This window comes from Humulus lupulus, chromosome 1 (genome assembly GCF_963169125.1).
Source record: "Humulus lupulus chromosome 1, drHumLupu1.1, whole genome shotgun sequence".
NCBI classification, from domain to species: domain Eukaryota; kingdom Viridiplantae; phylum Streptophyta; class Magnoliopsida; order Rosales; family Cannabaceae; genus Humulus; species Humulus lupulus.
In genome coordinates this window covers 222396685-222413716 of record NC_084793.1, presented here as the reverse complement: position 1 = coordinate 222413716, position 17032 = coordinate 222396685, and positions in this window count along the sequence as shown.

Here is a 17032-nt window from a genome sequence, read left to right as displayed (position 1 = left end):
CTGCAGAAACTTCATTGTAGGATGAGTGACTCTTGTTTGTTTACCTAATTGACATGGCCCACCAACCTTTTCTCGACTGATTTTACACTCTAGAACCCCCCTAACTGCCTTGAGCTTGATAGTTTCTGAAGATCTCTGTAGTTTAGGTGGCCCATTCTATGATGCCACAACTTTGATTTTTCCAGAACAGTTCTATTACACAGAATTTCACTATCCAGCTTATAACAATTGTCAATTGATCTTTTCCATGTTAAAACTGTACTTCCATCTGACGAAACAACAGAACAACAGCTGTTAGAAAAATTCACAAAATATCCTGAATCACAAAACAAGTTCCTCTTTTCCTTGTATAGCTCCTTTGTTCCCATCACCAAAAGTAACAGCTCCTTCTATCTTATCTTGGTAGTTGATCAATAAGTGTTGGTTTCCAATCATGTGACGTGAACAACCGCTATCAAAATACCACTGGTTATCCTTAAATGCAGATAGAGATATATGAGCCACACATACTTTTGTATCGTTAGAACTTGTTTTAGGACAAATGTCAAAAGGAACCTGAACAATCTTCTCGGAAGACTTCAATCCCTCCTTTCTATCAAATAACTTTTGGAGATAGCTTTATAACTTGAAACACTTTGGACGTATATGACCACATTTGTTGCAGAAATGACAGGCAGGGACAAATCTTCCACTAGTTGATTTTTTTAGCATACTTGGCCTGCTCCAGGATTCATCTTCTTGAGACTGAAAATTTGCAGATAAAACTGCATTGGATTGACGACTTTTGGAAGAAGAGGGATCATCAATCAGAATCTCCTTTCCACATTTATTTAGTAGCCTTACCTTGGTTCGAAACCCCTCTACTCTTGATTCATTACATGGTTTTTTAACTTTCAAAACTTCAAATCTTAAGGCCTGCAACTGCATATTCTTATCGTCAATCTGCCTTAGCAGTCTTTTGACTTTTCCCTCAAGATTTTTATTAACAAGAATTAATTCTTGATTTCTTCCTTCAACCTGCTTTACCTTCTTCATCATATTCACCCATTGTTCATACATCTGTTCATATGCAGATTGTTGATCCAGACTCTCTATATCAGATTCTCCAGACTCTTCATTCTCACTTTCATCCTTACGATTTGATGAGTCCATAAATGCAACCACACATTTATCTTGATCTGAGTATTCACTACAAGATTCTTCTTTCTCCTCATCACTGTCACTCCAAGTTATGGCCATGGCCTTCTTCTTCTTTAGAGTATTGGCACATTCAGCTTGAATGTGACCAAAACCATCACATTGACGACACTGAATTCCTCTATTTTTCTTCTCTTGTGAAATCACAAATCTTTGATTAAAGGGCACAATCTTTTTGGGACCATTCTCTTTCCCACCAAGATTACCTCTCCTCACATTCCTTTTCAGGAACTTGGCATAGTTTTTCGTAAGAAAGGCCACTTTATCTTCAGTCAAGCATTCTAACATATCACCCTTCTCTACTTCCTCTTTGTGTACGAATGCAAGGTTGTTGCTTCCCTTATCCTTTTCTTTTTCATTTTTCTCTTTGCCCCATCTTTTTAAGGTCATCTCATAGTTTTGTAAAGACCCTATCAGCTCATCAAGATCCAGTTTCTCTACATCATGTACCTCTTCAATAAGGTAACTTTTGCTTTAAAAGCTCTTGGCTAGACAGTAAGAACCTTCCTGGCCAATTTCGTGTTTGAGTAAGTCTTTCCAAGAGCATAAGACTCATTTGAGATGTCACATAATTTGGCATGAAAATCTGCAACATTCTCTCCATCCTCCATATTCAAGTTCTCAAACTGAGTAGCTAGAGCCCTTAATCTTGCTTTCTTGACAGCTTGAGTCCCTTCATTCTTTGTCTTCAATTTTTCCCAAGCCTCCTTAGCAATTTCACAGTTGGCTATGACTTTCATTTGATTTGTAGAGACTGCATTGAAAATAGCATGAAGAGCTTTGGAGTTGAAATTTGCCTTCTCAATCTCAGTTTCAAACCATTCACTCATTGGTTTAACAATTTCAACACGATTTTTAGTAATACTTGGGGCTTTCCATCCATCCACCACAGCCATCCAAACTCTTTCGTCCACAGCTCTCAGAAAAGCCCTCATCTTGGTTTTCCAGTAGGGATAATTTGACCCTTCTAACATAGGAGGTCTAGAAGTAGATCTCCCTTCTCTGAACATATCCATTTTAACCTGCACACAAGGAAAACAGATACAACACGAAAAAGAATAGACAGAACACGAATTTACTAGAAAAACAGATCCACAAAAAAAAAAATCACTAAAGCAAATAAACCCAAACAAAATATCAAACAGATAGAGATCGATCTTTAGTAACCATGCTCTGATACCAATTTGAAAGTGGGTTTGCTACTCTAATGACTATTTCAAATTTCTTATTGAAATGAAAGAACCTTATACACAATGAACACAAGCATTAAACGAACATGAATCAATTATAATCATTCAAGAAAATTTATTATAGATCTGAAATTATTCAAACAAAATTTACAAAATCTTCCCACAAACAAAAATACAGAATATAGATTGAATGCACAATCCAATCAATCAACATACAACAATGAGTAATCAAACAAGATCTAGAGAAAAACTTTGACAGAGTACATTCTTTGAACTCCCTTCAAAGACTTGACTGAAATCCCTTCAGTTGATGTCTGTACCAAGCTTTTGCTTCTCCTCTTCCAAAAACCCCAAATAGATCACCAGCTTCTTCTTCAACCTCTCGCTAGTCTCTGCATCACAAAGATAAGTCCAAGAAATAAGATCTAGGGTTTTTCTCAAAGAGTTAGTTCATTCTGTTTAGCACAATGATATTTATATATATATATATATAGAAAGGACAGAACCAAGTGACAACAGCCTGTCATGTGTGGACTGCCAGCTAGAAAATATCATTGTTATTTTAACTTACAACTAACCTGTTAGAACAATGTTAACCCTTCATAATATTGAGATAAGACAAATCGTAACCTAGACAGGACAAGATGCATAATTTTTGACAACAAAATGCAAAAACTAAAAATTAACATTAACAATAGCATCTCTTAGAACTCGCATATTATGATTTGGATCTTTTTAACTTTGTAGAATGTATATTAATCTTTCAATGAAGGAAAGAAAATCAGATCAGGATGATATATATCTACCCTTCCGCCCAAGACATTAGTTGCAATTTTATTTTTCCAAGTTGTATATCTTGGTTAGTCAGTTCATAAACATGAACCTTTTATATTTGTACCATCTAATGTCCTAAAGAATTCTACAAAAATAAAAACCTAATTATTGAATGTGCTTAATTATGCATGGAATTAGGTTTCAAATCAACATCATGCATGCCTTAAATAAATTTCAATTTAGATGTTAATTTTTTCATGACTGGCTCAAGATTTTTTCAAAATTCTTTCTGACATCTAATCAATGTCCTTAACATTCATGAAAATATATAATGATTGTTTGTCCCAATATTTTTAAATTGAAACTAATAACTCGATTATTAAAATGATGTGCTAAGATTTATAATAGCATTGCAAGCTTCTCTTTCACAGAAATATATTTTTAGTGCTTACTAATTCTCCCTTCTTATAAGGTAATTTAAACATTTTTCCGAATGTTTCTCTATCCATTGTTAACAGTGATATATTTTTTGTGCTCTCTAATCCTCTCTTTTCACTAAGTAATTTACAAAAAATTTCAAATGTTTCTCTATCAATTCTTTATAATAAACACTTCACGTCACTACATAAATCACACAAATAACTCAATTATTAATAAACTCTTATGGCCGACTTTAGATTTTCCCATTCGTAATTCATGCATACGTATAATAAGCATATAGTAGTACATACAATTATTATCATTTGCAACATCATAACCAATTTTCGTATAATGCATATTTGCTTAATTTCAAAGTTATAAACATGTTTATTCAAATATGTATTTATTTTTAATTATCATATAAATTTTAAATAAATAAAAAATATCATAAAAATAAATAAAATATGTTTAATATAATATATGACATAAATGTATTAAAAAATTAGGGCAAAACATTGTCTATAATTTTAATAAAAACCAGTTCACTTTTTTTTCTTCAATATTTAATAGAATGAAATACAATTCTTTAGTATATATAAATATTTTATATCAATAATCTCTACATATATGACATCTAAACACAACATTGACATATATATATATATTTACATGCCTACATGATATATATATATATATATAAATTACAATAATATTTAAAAAGAAATTAATAATAGAATAAAATAAGAATAGAAAAAAATCATAGTATAGAGTAGTGTACATGCATCAATTATTTTTAGTTTCTAATGTATCTCGCAATGTTCTTTAGTGATTTTGATGAAGAAAAAGAGCTCAAATCACTTTATAGAAAATAAACTATCACACAAATTTATAAGATAATGATATGTATGACTTTATTATTTTTAAATAAATATGATTTAATCATTTAAATTATCATAAAATATCTTAAAAATATTCTATTTTAATTAATTAATTTTTATTTAAGTTTATGTTTATTCTAGTTTTTAAATTTGGCAGTGAAAACAAGAGATTATATATTATATGTTTAATATAATATTAATATTATATATGAATTTTAAATTTAAATTTGTTTCTAGTTTTTTTTAAAAGAAGTTTGCTTCTAGTTGATAATAGATTATATTATGTTATATATTTATTATGATATTATTCTAATAAGTAAAGTTTAAGTTTAATTAAATTTTATTTAAGTTATAAAACGTATGGTTTTATTATTTTTAAATAATTGTCATGGTAAAATATCTAAAAAATATCATATTTTAAATTGTTTAATTATTTATTTATTTAATTTGATTTAAATTTAAATCATGTTTACAATCTACTATTAAATATAAGAATATTGTGTTATATATATAAGAATATTCTGTTAAAGTTAACGGAAAAAAAAATAAAAAACTTTTAAAATTAAGAATTTTCGTTATCTACATACTTATTATATAGAAGAGATATATAAAATTAAATAATAAAAATATCATGTTCATCATATTTAAGAATGTACATATGCATACATTAAATCATTTCTCTATTACCTGTAGAAAATAGTTATATAAATATATACAAAATATAACTATTAAAATAATTTTATAACTGATTTTAGTTTTCTCAGCACAAAAGATATTTTTTATATCTTATATTCAAAACAAACATCTTCACAAAAATAGAAAAATTAAAAAAATTATCTCCACAAATAAGAAAACAAAGTTATCTCTATCCCGTAATTCTAAAAAATAAATCCACAAAATTAGAAAGAATAGAACACTATCTCACACTCACAGATGATCACAAGCATATACACCAATTTAAAAAAAAAAAAAATCATTAGCTAAATGCAAAATTAAGATAAAATTTTATCACATACAATAATTTCTTTTTGCTTTAACCTAATAAAAATACGGCAGAAATTGAGTGATGTTGAGACTTGTTTATGAACTAGAAATTTTTATCAATAGGGTTTTAGTATAATTTTTGTTCAATTTTAGTTTTTAAAATTAAAGATAAATTTAATAAGGGGTAATGAGAATGATAATCCCCCTAGGCCAATCATATTTCTTTATCCTAAATTTATTTAAGATCCATATTATTCATTCTCATTCTTGAATAAATTTAAATAAATAAATAAGGGTAATCATACCCTTTACACGTTCTCATTTTCTAATCTTATAAATAAACACACCATAAAGGTGATATCTATAAGGCTTATGACATTGTTTTTCAAAACTTCGTTCCATGTGTCGTGTTTTTGACAAGCAATGCAAAATTAAGTGATCGATCCTTATACCATACCTTTTGTGTTATTTGTTTATCTTCTCAATATTGCATAAGAATTTTTTGTAACAAACAATCAAATTTTACAATCATCAATTGCATTAGGCAAAATTAAAGTTTACCAAACATATGAAATAACTTTGTTTTTTCTGGATTGATTTATGACAGAATGCATAAAGTAAAATTAATTGTGATTAAAAAATAATATTTCTCAAGAGCAGCCACAATGCATCCCTTAATTTAATTTATAAGTAAGATTTATATAGGCACGGTCAACACTCCTCCATTGCCTTTATACTTGAAACAATTCCAACATTTTACACTATCCTTTCATAGCTCAACATTTGGATAAAGTACTAATATCATAATCATATCATACTATCACTTTTGTAATAAGATTCCCATGTGGAAAAATGAGAGCAGAGAATTGGATTAGAGCTAATTCAATGCATATACAACACTATTGTTTCTTACTATTTTGTAATCAAATGAAACAGCGATACGAATATTTGTTGATAAAGTAGAGTGACATATAAGAAAATGTCTACAAACTTGAACTTGTTAAGAGAATCATGTATTCTGAATTTCTGATTATAAAGCCAAAAGTTTGGTACAAAAATACAGTTGCTATTGGTCCCATGTCTTGTACCCCAGTGAGTTGGTCTGACCTTTCTAAGCCTAATATTTAGGTGAAGGAGAGATTGTGAACGACTTCTTACACATTATTATTGACTTTCAAAAGCTTGCTTAATTATTTTGCTCCTTAATTTATGTTAGTAAAGTATTATCTCAAACATACTTACAAACATCACTACCTTATTAATAAGATAGATATATCACTATATGTCTTCAATTTCCATTCTTTATTCCTCATGGTTATAAGCCATATATATTGGATTTGCATTAATCATGTTTCAAGCCATAAAAAAGGGTTTTCTTTTTTATTCAATTTTTTTACAAAAATAAAACTAAAATTCATGCTAAATATTTTTTATAATTTGAATAGTCAAGGGAATTGTAATAATGTTTGGTACATATTATGAGGGGAATTGTTATTTGTCTTATCTTCACAAGGATTTTGAAATCTAAAAGATTTGTTGTTTCATTTTAAGCATGACCTGGAATAGTGAAGATAATAAAAACAAATAAATTCTTTAAAACCTTTGGCACAATATTAGAACAACAATTTTGACCATATGTACATTTATATAAATAAATAATGACACATACAAGTATTAGCAAGCTAGCTTCTTTTCTTATATTTGCCAGCAATAGAAAATTGTTTGATATTGCCAAGTTGAGGTTTGTGACCAAAATGCACCTCAAGATTTTCTTCAAGTAAATGACATGCAAACTTTCTTCATTACTACTACTACTACTACCATAACTTGATATCAAAATTGATTAATGATTTCCATGGATTGGATTATGCATTTTATTTTAAAAACATCAAATTTTGAATCCAACATAGAAAGAGAAGATCCTTTTGAAATGATTTCATTTCATTTCCTTTTTTTTTTTTGAGGAAATTACAAATGAAAGAGGTCAAAAATCTCATGAGAAAAAACAAATGTGGGAAGCAAGGAAAGGAAGAGCATCCATCTGTAAATGTAATCTCTCTTTGGGTTTTGGGCTAGCTGGGCCAGCCAGTGGCGTCCAATCTTGCTTTAGTTTACCATAATTGAATATAAAGCATAGCTAGCCAAACACTTGGCCCATCTCTCTCTCTCTCCAAAATAATTTGGTAGGGTCATTCCTCTTCTTAATGATCACTCTTCCCCTCGTGGCATTGATTTTCATTCTCATTTCCATTTTGTACTTTGCATTTGATACAAAGAAAGACCAAAGAGAATGTGAGACCCACAATACAAGCCACAACTAGTCCACACACACTTTCCCTTTTATTTTCTATTCTCTCTCTGTCTCTCTCTCTCTCTAACCAAACACAACTCACAACCTTTTAATCATTTAAACTTAATTAGCACTCACTTAATTACAACCACTTTGAATTATGATCTAATGATTTTTTTTTTATTTCATTTTTTTTCCTTCTTCTGTTCAAGTGCAATCCTATCCCCCAAACTTCAAGGTCTAATCTTTTGCATTTATTATTGTAAGAAAAGAACTCTATTTTAAGGAAGAAATAATACAATAAGTAAACATATTGGGCCCTACCCCATTCAAGTGGGCCCCCATAAACTCTCAAAATTATTGCTCCATAGTTTGTGCACGTGTGTTGTTTTTTCTTTCTCCTCTTCTCCTCTCTCTCTCTCTCTTTAATTTTCAATTTCAACTCTTTCTCTGCTTTGAAATAGTATTTTCCAATGAAAGCGTTGCCTTCCACAAACAAAAAAGATGAGATTGTTAGGCTTAAACAGTTAAAATTAGGTTGAGAAAACAGTAAGCAACCTGCCCTAATTCAAAGCAAGGGTTGAGCTAGAGTAACCGTGACAGACTAGACAAGCTGTCGGTGACCAAGCAGTCAAACCCAGTTGTTCAACAACCAAAACGTGTGTGATTGGTCCACGTCATTAATCCGGACACTACCACGTGTTGATAGCAGCTTGTAGGGCCCTCAATAGCACACCCTTATAACCCATCACTCAATTTTTCAGTGCCCATTTTTTTATTCAAATTGGGATATGAGAAAGGGAAAGAGAAAGAAATGAAGCATTTTTTAGAGATTAGAAAGAGAAAGAGAAAGGGAAACTCATCAAGTTATATGGGTGGGTCCCTCATAGCTCTCCCCCATTTTGAGAAAACGACACAAAGTGGGTCCTCGTCGTATTACCTAGAGAGATAGAGAGAGATGCATGGTGACTGACTCACAGTCATATCATATCAATATCAACACTTCTAACTAATACTAATAATATCAACACTTCTCATACTTACATTTGTTGGGGTTTTCGGTAAATTTTGCAGTTAAAACTTGTTTCCATTAAACGACACGTCGTATGATCCTTCTCCTTTTTTTTTTCTTTTTTCTTTTTTGGGTAGCGTAAAGGGTCAGGTCATCAGGTCGGGTCAGATCAGGTCAGGCCAAATAATGTAATAACGGCAGTACAAACTTTTGTTCAGAGAGTTTTTGCAATAATTTGTTTTTTAATTTTTAATTTTGGGAAATTGGAATATTGTTAGTGAATATTTTACCTTTCCCTTTGACAAGAGCAAAGATCCAAAGTAACTGTAAAAAAATAAAAAAGAAGCTGATTTACCAGCTACTTTTCTGGAATTGCGATATTTATTCCTTTTGTTTTCGTCCTTTCTACTCCTTTTTCTCAATACTAATAAGTTTCCCATCAAATATTAATCGCTTTTCAAGAGCTAATATTAGGTTTTGAAGATAAATATATGTATGGTTAAGAATGTTATCCCTAAGAAAGTTAAATGAAAATTAACAAGTCATTTACGAAGCAATGATTCGAGAAAACAAAATGTGAGTTCTGGGTATCGCATTTTCTTCAATAATTATATATATACTAGATATAAGCAAAACAAAGTACATTACATGTTTGATTGTTTTTATTTATAAAATTTATTAATTATTTTTATTAAATTTATATCTTTATCATATATATATAAATTTTAAATAAATATACAATATTATATATAAAAGAATGAGATAAACATATTAAATTAAACCAAAACATTATTTATAATTTAAAAATTTTTATATATATAATATTGTTTACTCAAAAATGGCTCCTGATGACATGACAATAATTTATTACATATGGTTGGCATGTGGCAGCGTTAAAGTGAAGGGATGCTGCTCGCCTATCGACCAGATGTCTATTGCTTCATTAGATCTCGCAATTAGAAGCGATCAGTCTGGTCGCATGCTTCGGTTTATATCCTTTAAAGATATGTAATATTGTAATAATTACATTTATGATATTTTCTCTTTATTGCCTTGATATGCTGATATTAATGATAATTAAGGCCTATTGGCCCATGTAACCCCCTTGAGCCTATAAATATACGTGAGAGGGCTCAAGGAAGGGACTTTTGACTTTTGAACCTGGAACTTGAATACTCATAGAGAGAACATTGTGTGATTATCCACCGAAAAGTTGTAATTCTCCTAAGGCTGGTGAAACTCAAGAACCCTAGTTCTTTGATCACAACATTAGGATTCAACATCAATAAGAACACTAAGTAGACGTAGGTTATTACCACACAGTTGGGGCCGAACCACTATAAATCATTTGTGTCACCTTCTTCCCATTTGATTTCTTTCTTGATTTCCTTCTTGTTTCTTTGTCGTTATTTTGACTCTATGTCGTTAGCCAAATCGAGGGTCAACATTCTAGTGCTTTCATTGAGAGATTAGTCAAGAAGCTTAAAGAAAATCAAATGGCGAAGACATCCAAGAAAGATGGGTAGGCTGCTGGCGCCGCGTTGTCTCAACCTCCTCCTCCAAATGTGGCTGAAAATGAACCACACTTGGATTTTAAAGAGGAGGAAATGGATTTTGAGACGTTGAGGGCAACACTAGGCATGTTGCAAGATGAGTTGGCCAGTCTGAGGGCTAATCAGGAAAATGCGGCAAAGACCTTGGCGCTGTAGCAAAGGGAGATTGAGCGTCAGCGCTAGGAGCTAAATGAGCGGCAGGCAAAAATGGACCGTCGGCAGAGAGATGCCACGGCCGCTCTTGAAGCAGCCATTCAGTTGGCCAGAGAGCATGCTGCGCCGGCCTCTCAACCGGATCAGCTACCAAGTGCACCACCACAACGGGCCCCAAATTCGAGTCCTCCGATCCATCCAGCAAGCCCACAAAGGTCGGAGCAGCCACTTGTTGCTTAGGATGATGCCCCAATTCGGGATCCTGAGCAATAACCACCTTCTCAGGCTGGTCGTGGCAATCCCCAGCGCCAGAGGCAGAATAGGGCTGGGCAGTCGCCCTGTAGCCCTAGACGCCTAGGGGACGATGAACAAAATCCACCGAGTAGGGGGCAACGTCCTTTTGCTAACAAAGGCATAACGAGTCAGGCTCTGTGGTCAGGGCCCCCCCACGGCATAATAATGCATGGGGACCCACCGACCAGCGCAGGCCTCCCCCTGACGCTCGGGAAATGCCAGCCAGAGGAGGAAACAGCGTGACCAGCCGGTCGCGCTAAAGTCGACAACAATTTAGAGACGACCATGACTACAATGAGGCCGATTCTGGCAGGGGGATGTTGGTCGAAGGCATGAAGAAAGAGGTGGAGACAGGAACCCCTCACCAAGAGACAATAGGCCTGTAAGCCATAATGCTGGGGGGGCAACCTAGACAACATACGTCTTTGATCGGCTAGGAGTTAGCGAGCAAAGGCACCGGGATGATGACTTGAGAGACGTACTCAATGACAGGCGCAAGAGGCACAATGAGTACACTCCTCTAGCACCAGTCACCCCAGCAATCCCAGATGCGGTTCAGGCTCAAATTGATGCTCTAAACCAAGCAGTACAGCAGCTGGTCGAGAGTCGAACATCCCACATAGAGTACGACCAGAGGAGAGGCACTCCGTTTGTGCAGAGGATTATTGTGGAAGAAACCCCCAGCAAGTTCAAAATGCAGTACTGCCAAACTTTGATGGGTACGGGGACCCAGTATCTCATGTCAACAAATTTGAGATACAAATGGATATTCAGAAGGTGTCGGACGATGCCTGCTGTAGGATCTTCCCCGCCACTCTATCTGACACTGCCCAGGAGTGGTTCTTCAAGTTCCCTCCTGCTAGTATAGTATCGTGGGAGATGTTCGTAAAGGAATTTTATGGACAATTCTACGCGGGTCGCGTACACCCCACTGAGGCCAACCAACTGGTCGAGATACGCCAAAAGGAGGGAGAGCCTTTAAAGGAGTATGGCTAGCGCTTTATGCGAGCAGCGACTGGAGCCAAAACAGTGGGCGACGAGGGAAAGATGATGGCCCTAACTGCCGGGGTTAGACGCCATTCCCCCATCTGGAGCAGCCTGAGAAAGAATGGGGTAAGAAGTACCCAGGAATTCCTGGATTGAGCTGATCGATACATCAAGCTCGAAGATGCGATTGCCAACGAAGGGAAGTCGCCCACGAAAGATAATGGACCGAAGGAAGATCTCGCCAAGGCCGCCAATGGGTCGGATAAACCCAATGGAAATGGTAAAGGCAACGGGAATGGAAATGGCAAAAATGGTGGAAAAAGGGCAAGCAACGAGCCGTCAACATCTGAAAATAAACGCCCCAAAGGCAATAGATATGAGCCAAGATTCACCAACTATAAGACCCTTGTCGAAAGTAGATCAGAGGTCTATCAGGCGACCAGCTCTAATGTCCCTTATAAGCGACCAGTGCCTATAAGGAAGGATATCTCCAAGAGAGATACAACAAAATTTTGTCGTTTTCACAATGACTACGGACATGACACCAATGAGTGTAACCAGTTGAAGGACGAGATCGAGTTCCTGATCAGGCAGGGACACCTAAGGAGATACGTACGAGCTGCAGGAGGGTCTTAGCGAGAGGCTTAAGGTGGCAACGAGCAGGCGCCTGCATGACAACGCTCGCCACCTTTACAGCCAGCTCCTGTGGCAGGTACATTATTCACCATCTGTGGTGGCCCACACCTCGCAGGGGATAGTGGGAAAGCAAGAGAGTGATACGCTTGGATCTTACGCCACGACCAGGACATCGAGATGATGAGTGTGGAGGATCACGCACCAAAGAAAGCTCGAATAGAGGAGGAGTTGATAACCTTCTCTAAAGACGATGCTCAACACGTCCGATTCCCACACTCTGATCTGCTGGTCGTTGACGTCCAAATTGCCAACATGATGGTTAAAAGGGTGTTGGTTGACACAGGAAGCTCAGTCAACATCTTGTACAAGTCCTCACTGGAAAGGATGAAGTTGTCCGTCAAGGACCTGGAGCCGTGCAACTAAACCATATACGATATTTCTAGCGAAGGGCTCGCCCCGACAGGGTTGATTAGACTCCCAGTTACAGCAGCAACTGCACCTGCAAACAGGACATTACTCAATACTTTCATAGTAGTTGATTGTCCTTCAGTGTATAATGTTGTAATTGGAAGGCCAATTTTGGTCGACCAGCGAGCCGTTACCTCGATATGGCACCTTGCCATGAAATTCCCAATCGACGTAGGGATAGGATGCATCTTGGGAAACCAGTGGGAAGCAAGAGAGTGCTACAACGCCTCAATATCTAAAGCGAAGAAAGGTGTATCGAGGGAAGCTGCCGGGAAAGAGTTGCATGTGGCCATTGATATGTAAACCCAATCAGGTGATTGTGTCGCCAAATAAGGTGTTGCCCAAAGTGAGGATATGGATTTGGATCTTCACTTTTGGGGATTTAGATGAAGAGATAGGTCCCATTGACGACCTTGAAGAGGTCCAACTCGACGAGACAGATCCGACCAGGGTTGTGAAAGTCAGTAAAAACTTAGAGACAACAACGAAACAAGAACTGGTGGAATTTTTAAGGAAAAACTAGGAAGTCTCTGCTTGGTCGCATAAAGACATGGTTGGAATAGACCCTGAAGTTATTAGCCATGTCCTGAACGTAGACAAGAGTTTTCCACCAATATAACAGAAAAGGAGGTTGCTCGACAAAGATAGATCGAAGGGTCTAAAGGACAAAGTCAAGAAGCTAAAGGAGAATGGATTCATTCGGGTAGCATTTTATCCATCATGGGTCTCTAATCCCGTGCTTGTTCCCAAGCCGAATGGCAAGTGGCGAACGTGCGTGGATTTCACAGACCTTAATAAAGCCTGCCCTAAAGATTGTTTCCCACTCCCTAGAATCGACCAGCTAGTCAATGCCACTGCAAGGCATGAGATTCTCTCATTCATGGATGCATACTATGGATACAATCAGATCAGTATGCATCCCCCTGACGAGGATCACACTAGCTTTCAGACCGATGCAGGGGTCTACTGTTACAAGGTAATGCCCTTCGGTTTGAAAAATGCTGGTGCAACTTACCAGCGACTAGTCAATCACATGTTCAAGGAGCTGATCGGAAAAAACATGGAGGTATATGTCGACGACATGCTGGTTAAGTCGAAGAAGGTAGAAGGACACATAGGGGACTTGCAAGAGTGCTTCAATGTCTTGAACAAATACCAGATGAAGCTGAATCCCCTCAAGTGTTCCTTCGGAGTTGGATCAGGGAAATTCCTGGGATTTATAGTAAACTCACGAGGAATTGAAGCCAATCCCAAGAAGATCAAAGCCCTGGTTGATATGAAATCGCCAAAAAAAATCAAAGATGTTCAAAGCTTGACCGGAAGAATTGCTGCTCTCAGTAGATTTATTTCCAAATCGACAGACAAATGCGTCCCATTTTTTAATCTACTCAGAGGCAACAAGAAATTCGAATGGATGAAGGAGTGTGAACATGCTTTTCAAGCCTTAAAGACTCACATGTCGCAGCCACCGATTCTATCAAAGCCAGTTGATAAAGAAACTTTGTTCATCTACTTGGCGATCACAGAATACGCTGCTAGTGCTGTCCTAGTAAGAGAAGAGGAAGGCGTGCAAAAGGCTGTTTATTATTTAAGTAAGAGGCTAATAGGAGCGGAGCTGCAGTATCCACCTATTGAAAAATTAGCCTATTGCCTGATCTTAGCCTCCAGAAAATTGCGGCCATACTTCCAAGCTCACCCAATCACAGTTTTGACCGACCAACCTCTACGACAAGTTCTGCAGAAACTAGAAGCCGCAAGCCGATTGTTGAAATGGGCTGTTGAACTTGGGCAATTTGATATCTCTTATTTACCACAAGCAGCAAGAAAAGGACAAGCTCTGGCCGACTTTGTCGCAGAACTCACTGGACTTCTCGATAGCGAGCAGCCAGAAGAGCCTGGAGAGCCTGAACCTCGAAACCAAACTCCCTCATGGAAGTTGTTTACAGACGACTCTTCTAATGAGCATCACGCTGGAGCCGGAGTGATTTTGATAATGCCTGAAGGGCATCGATTTCACTGCGCAATCAGATTTGACTTCATTGCTTCTAACAACGAAGCTGAGTATGAAGCACTGCTCGCAGGATTAAGGTTAGCCAGAAGCATGCACATAAAGTCACTTGATATCTACAGTGACTCTCAGTTAGTGGTCAATCAAATCATTAGAGAATACCAGGCCCGAGGTTTAAAAATGGTCGCTTACTTGAATAAAGCGAAGGATCTATTGGTGCAGTTTGATAAGTACACTCTCCAGCAAGTACCTCGTGACCAAAATTCAAACGCTGATGCTTTGGCCAAGTTGGCGAGTGCCAGGATGATGACACCCTAAACATAGTGTCAGTTGAACGACTATCTACACCAAGCATCCAAGCAGAAGGGGCCTCTTTGGTGATTCAAGCAGCGGATACATGGATGGCACCTTACATAGAGTACCTGATGAAGGGTGTGTTGCCAACAGACAGAAACAAAGCCAGGACCCTTCAGCGACAGGCTGCTAGGTATATCCTGATCGATGGAATCTTGTACCGAAGGGGATACTCAATGCCACTCCTTAGGTGTATTTCGAAAGAGAAGGGCAAAGAATTGATTAGAGAGGTCCATGAAGGCTTTTGTGGGGACCATGCTGGGGGGCAGAGTTTATAAAAAAAGATTCTAAGGCAGGGATACTTCTGGCCAATAATGAATGAAGACTCGATGGAATTTGTGCGGAGGTGTGACAAATGCCAGAGGTTCTCCAAATTCCACGAGCAGCCCCTAATGAGCTAAAATAGATGCAAAGTCCGTGGCCGTTCGCAGTCTAGGGTATAGATCTAATCGGATCTCTGCCCACAGGAAAGGGCGGCGTCAAGTACATCATAGTGGCCGTCGATTACTTCACTAAATGGGCCGAAGCTGAGCCACTTGCAACCATAACGACCAAGAAAGTGCTGGATTTCATAGTCAAAAACATCGTGTGTCGCTATGGATTGCCAAGAAAAATTGCCTCAGACAACGACACCCAGTTTGATAGTGATCTGTTCACAGATTTTTGCGAGCGACATGGAATTATCAAGAGCTTTTCTTCAGTTGCTCACCCTCAAGAAAATGGACAGGTCGAGGCAGTCAATAAAACGTTAAAGGATACTCTGAAGAAAAGGCTTGAGGAAGCAAAGGGGGCATGACCAGAGCAATTGCCTGAAGTCTTTTGGCTGTACATAACTTCCCATCGAACAGCAACAGGCCATATTCCATTTTCCTTAGCTTATGGATATGAGGCTATGTTGCCTGTTGAGTTAGATCTGCCATCACATCAAAGAATAACGTACGATCAAGGCTCTAATAGCCAACTATTGATGGAATCTCTAGATTTGGTCGATGAAAAGCGATAGCAAGCCCAACTCCGAGTAGCAGCTTACCAGCAAAAGGCCGCCCGATATTTCAATTCTAAAGTACACGAAAGGAAATTCAATGTCGGAGATCTAGTACTTCGAAGGGTTTTCCTCAACACCTGCGACCAGGTTGCTGGATTACTCAGACCTAATTGGGAAGGACCATACCAAATTGAAGAAGTCCTCCATCCACGCACTTACAAACTTGCTCGCTTAAATGGAGATCTCATTCCTTGCTATTGGAATGGAGAACACCTGCGCAAGTATCAATAAACAATTCTTCTTAAAGAATTGGCTTGTATTAATTTTACTTTTTACAAGTTATGAAAAAGGGTTGGTCATTTTATGTGACTAATTGCTTATAAGTGTAAGAACATTTTGTTGATCACTCGTACAGACACAATTTTTCCATTTATTACGAGAAATAAAAGGGACTGTGCGCAACCAGTCATTCTTGCCAACTATTGTATTTATTACAAGTATTTGCTCATTACGTGTGTTATTTTGCTGTATTATCATTTTTACAAGTCTTTATTACGAGCATAAATGTTCGAACAAGTTTCGGTCAAGGCAAGTGACCGAGGACCTAAAGCTCCTCCATCACTTGGGGGGCATATAAGGTACCTAGTAAGAAAATCATATCAACAGGTATGAAAACACACGAGCAAAATAAGTGAAAGCATGCTACGGTACTTAGAGTATTTTTCAAAATTTTGTATTTTGTTAAATCAAACCAAAGTACTATGCTAAGTTCGGTCATGTGAACATATGTTATGGTAAAATGCAAGTATTATAATATCAAAAAGGAAACCTTTTACACCGCAAGCAGCA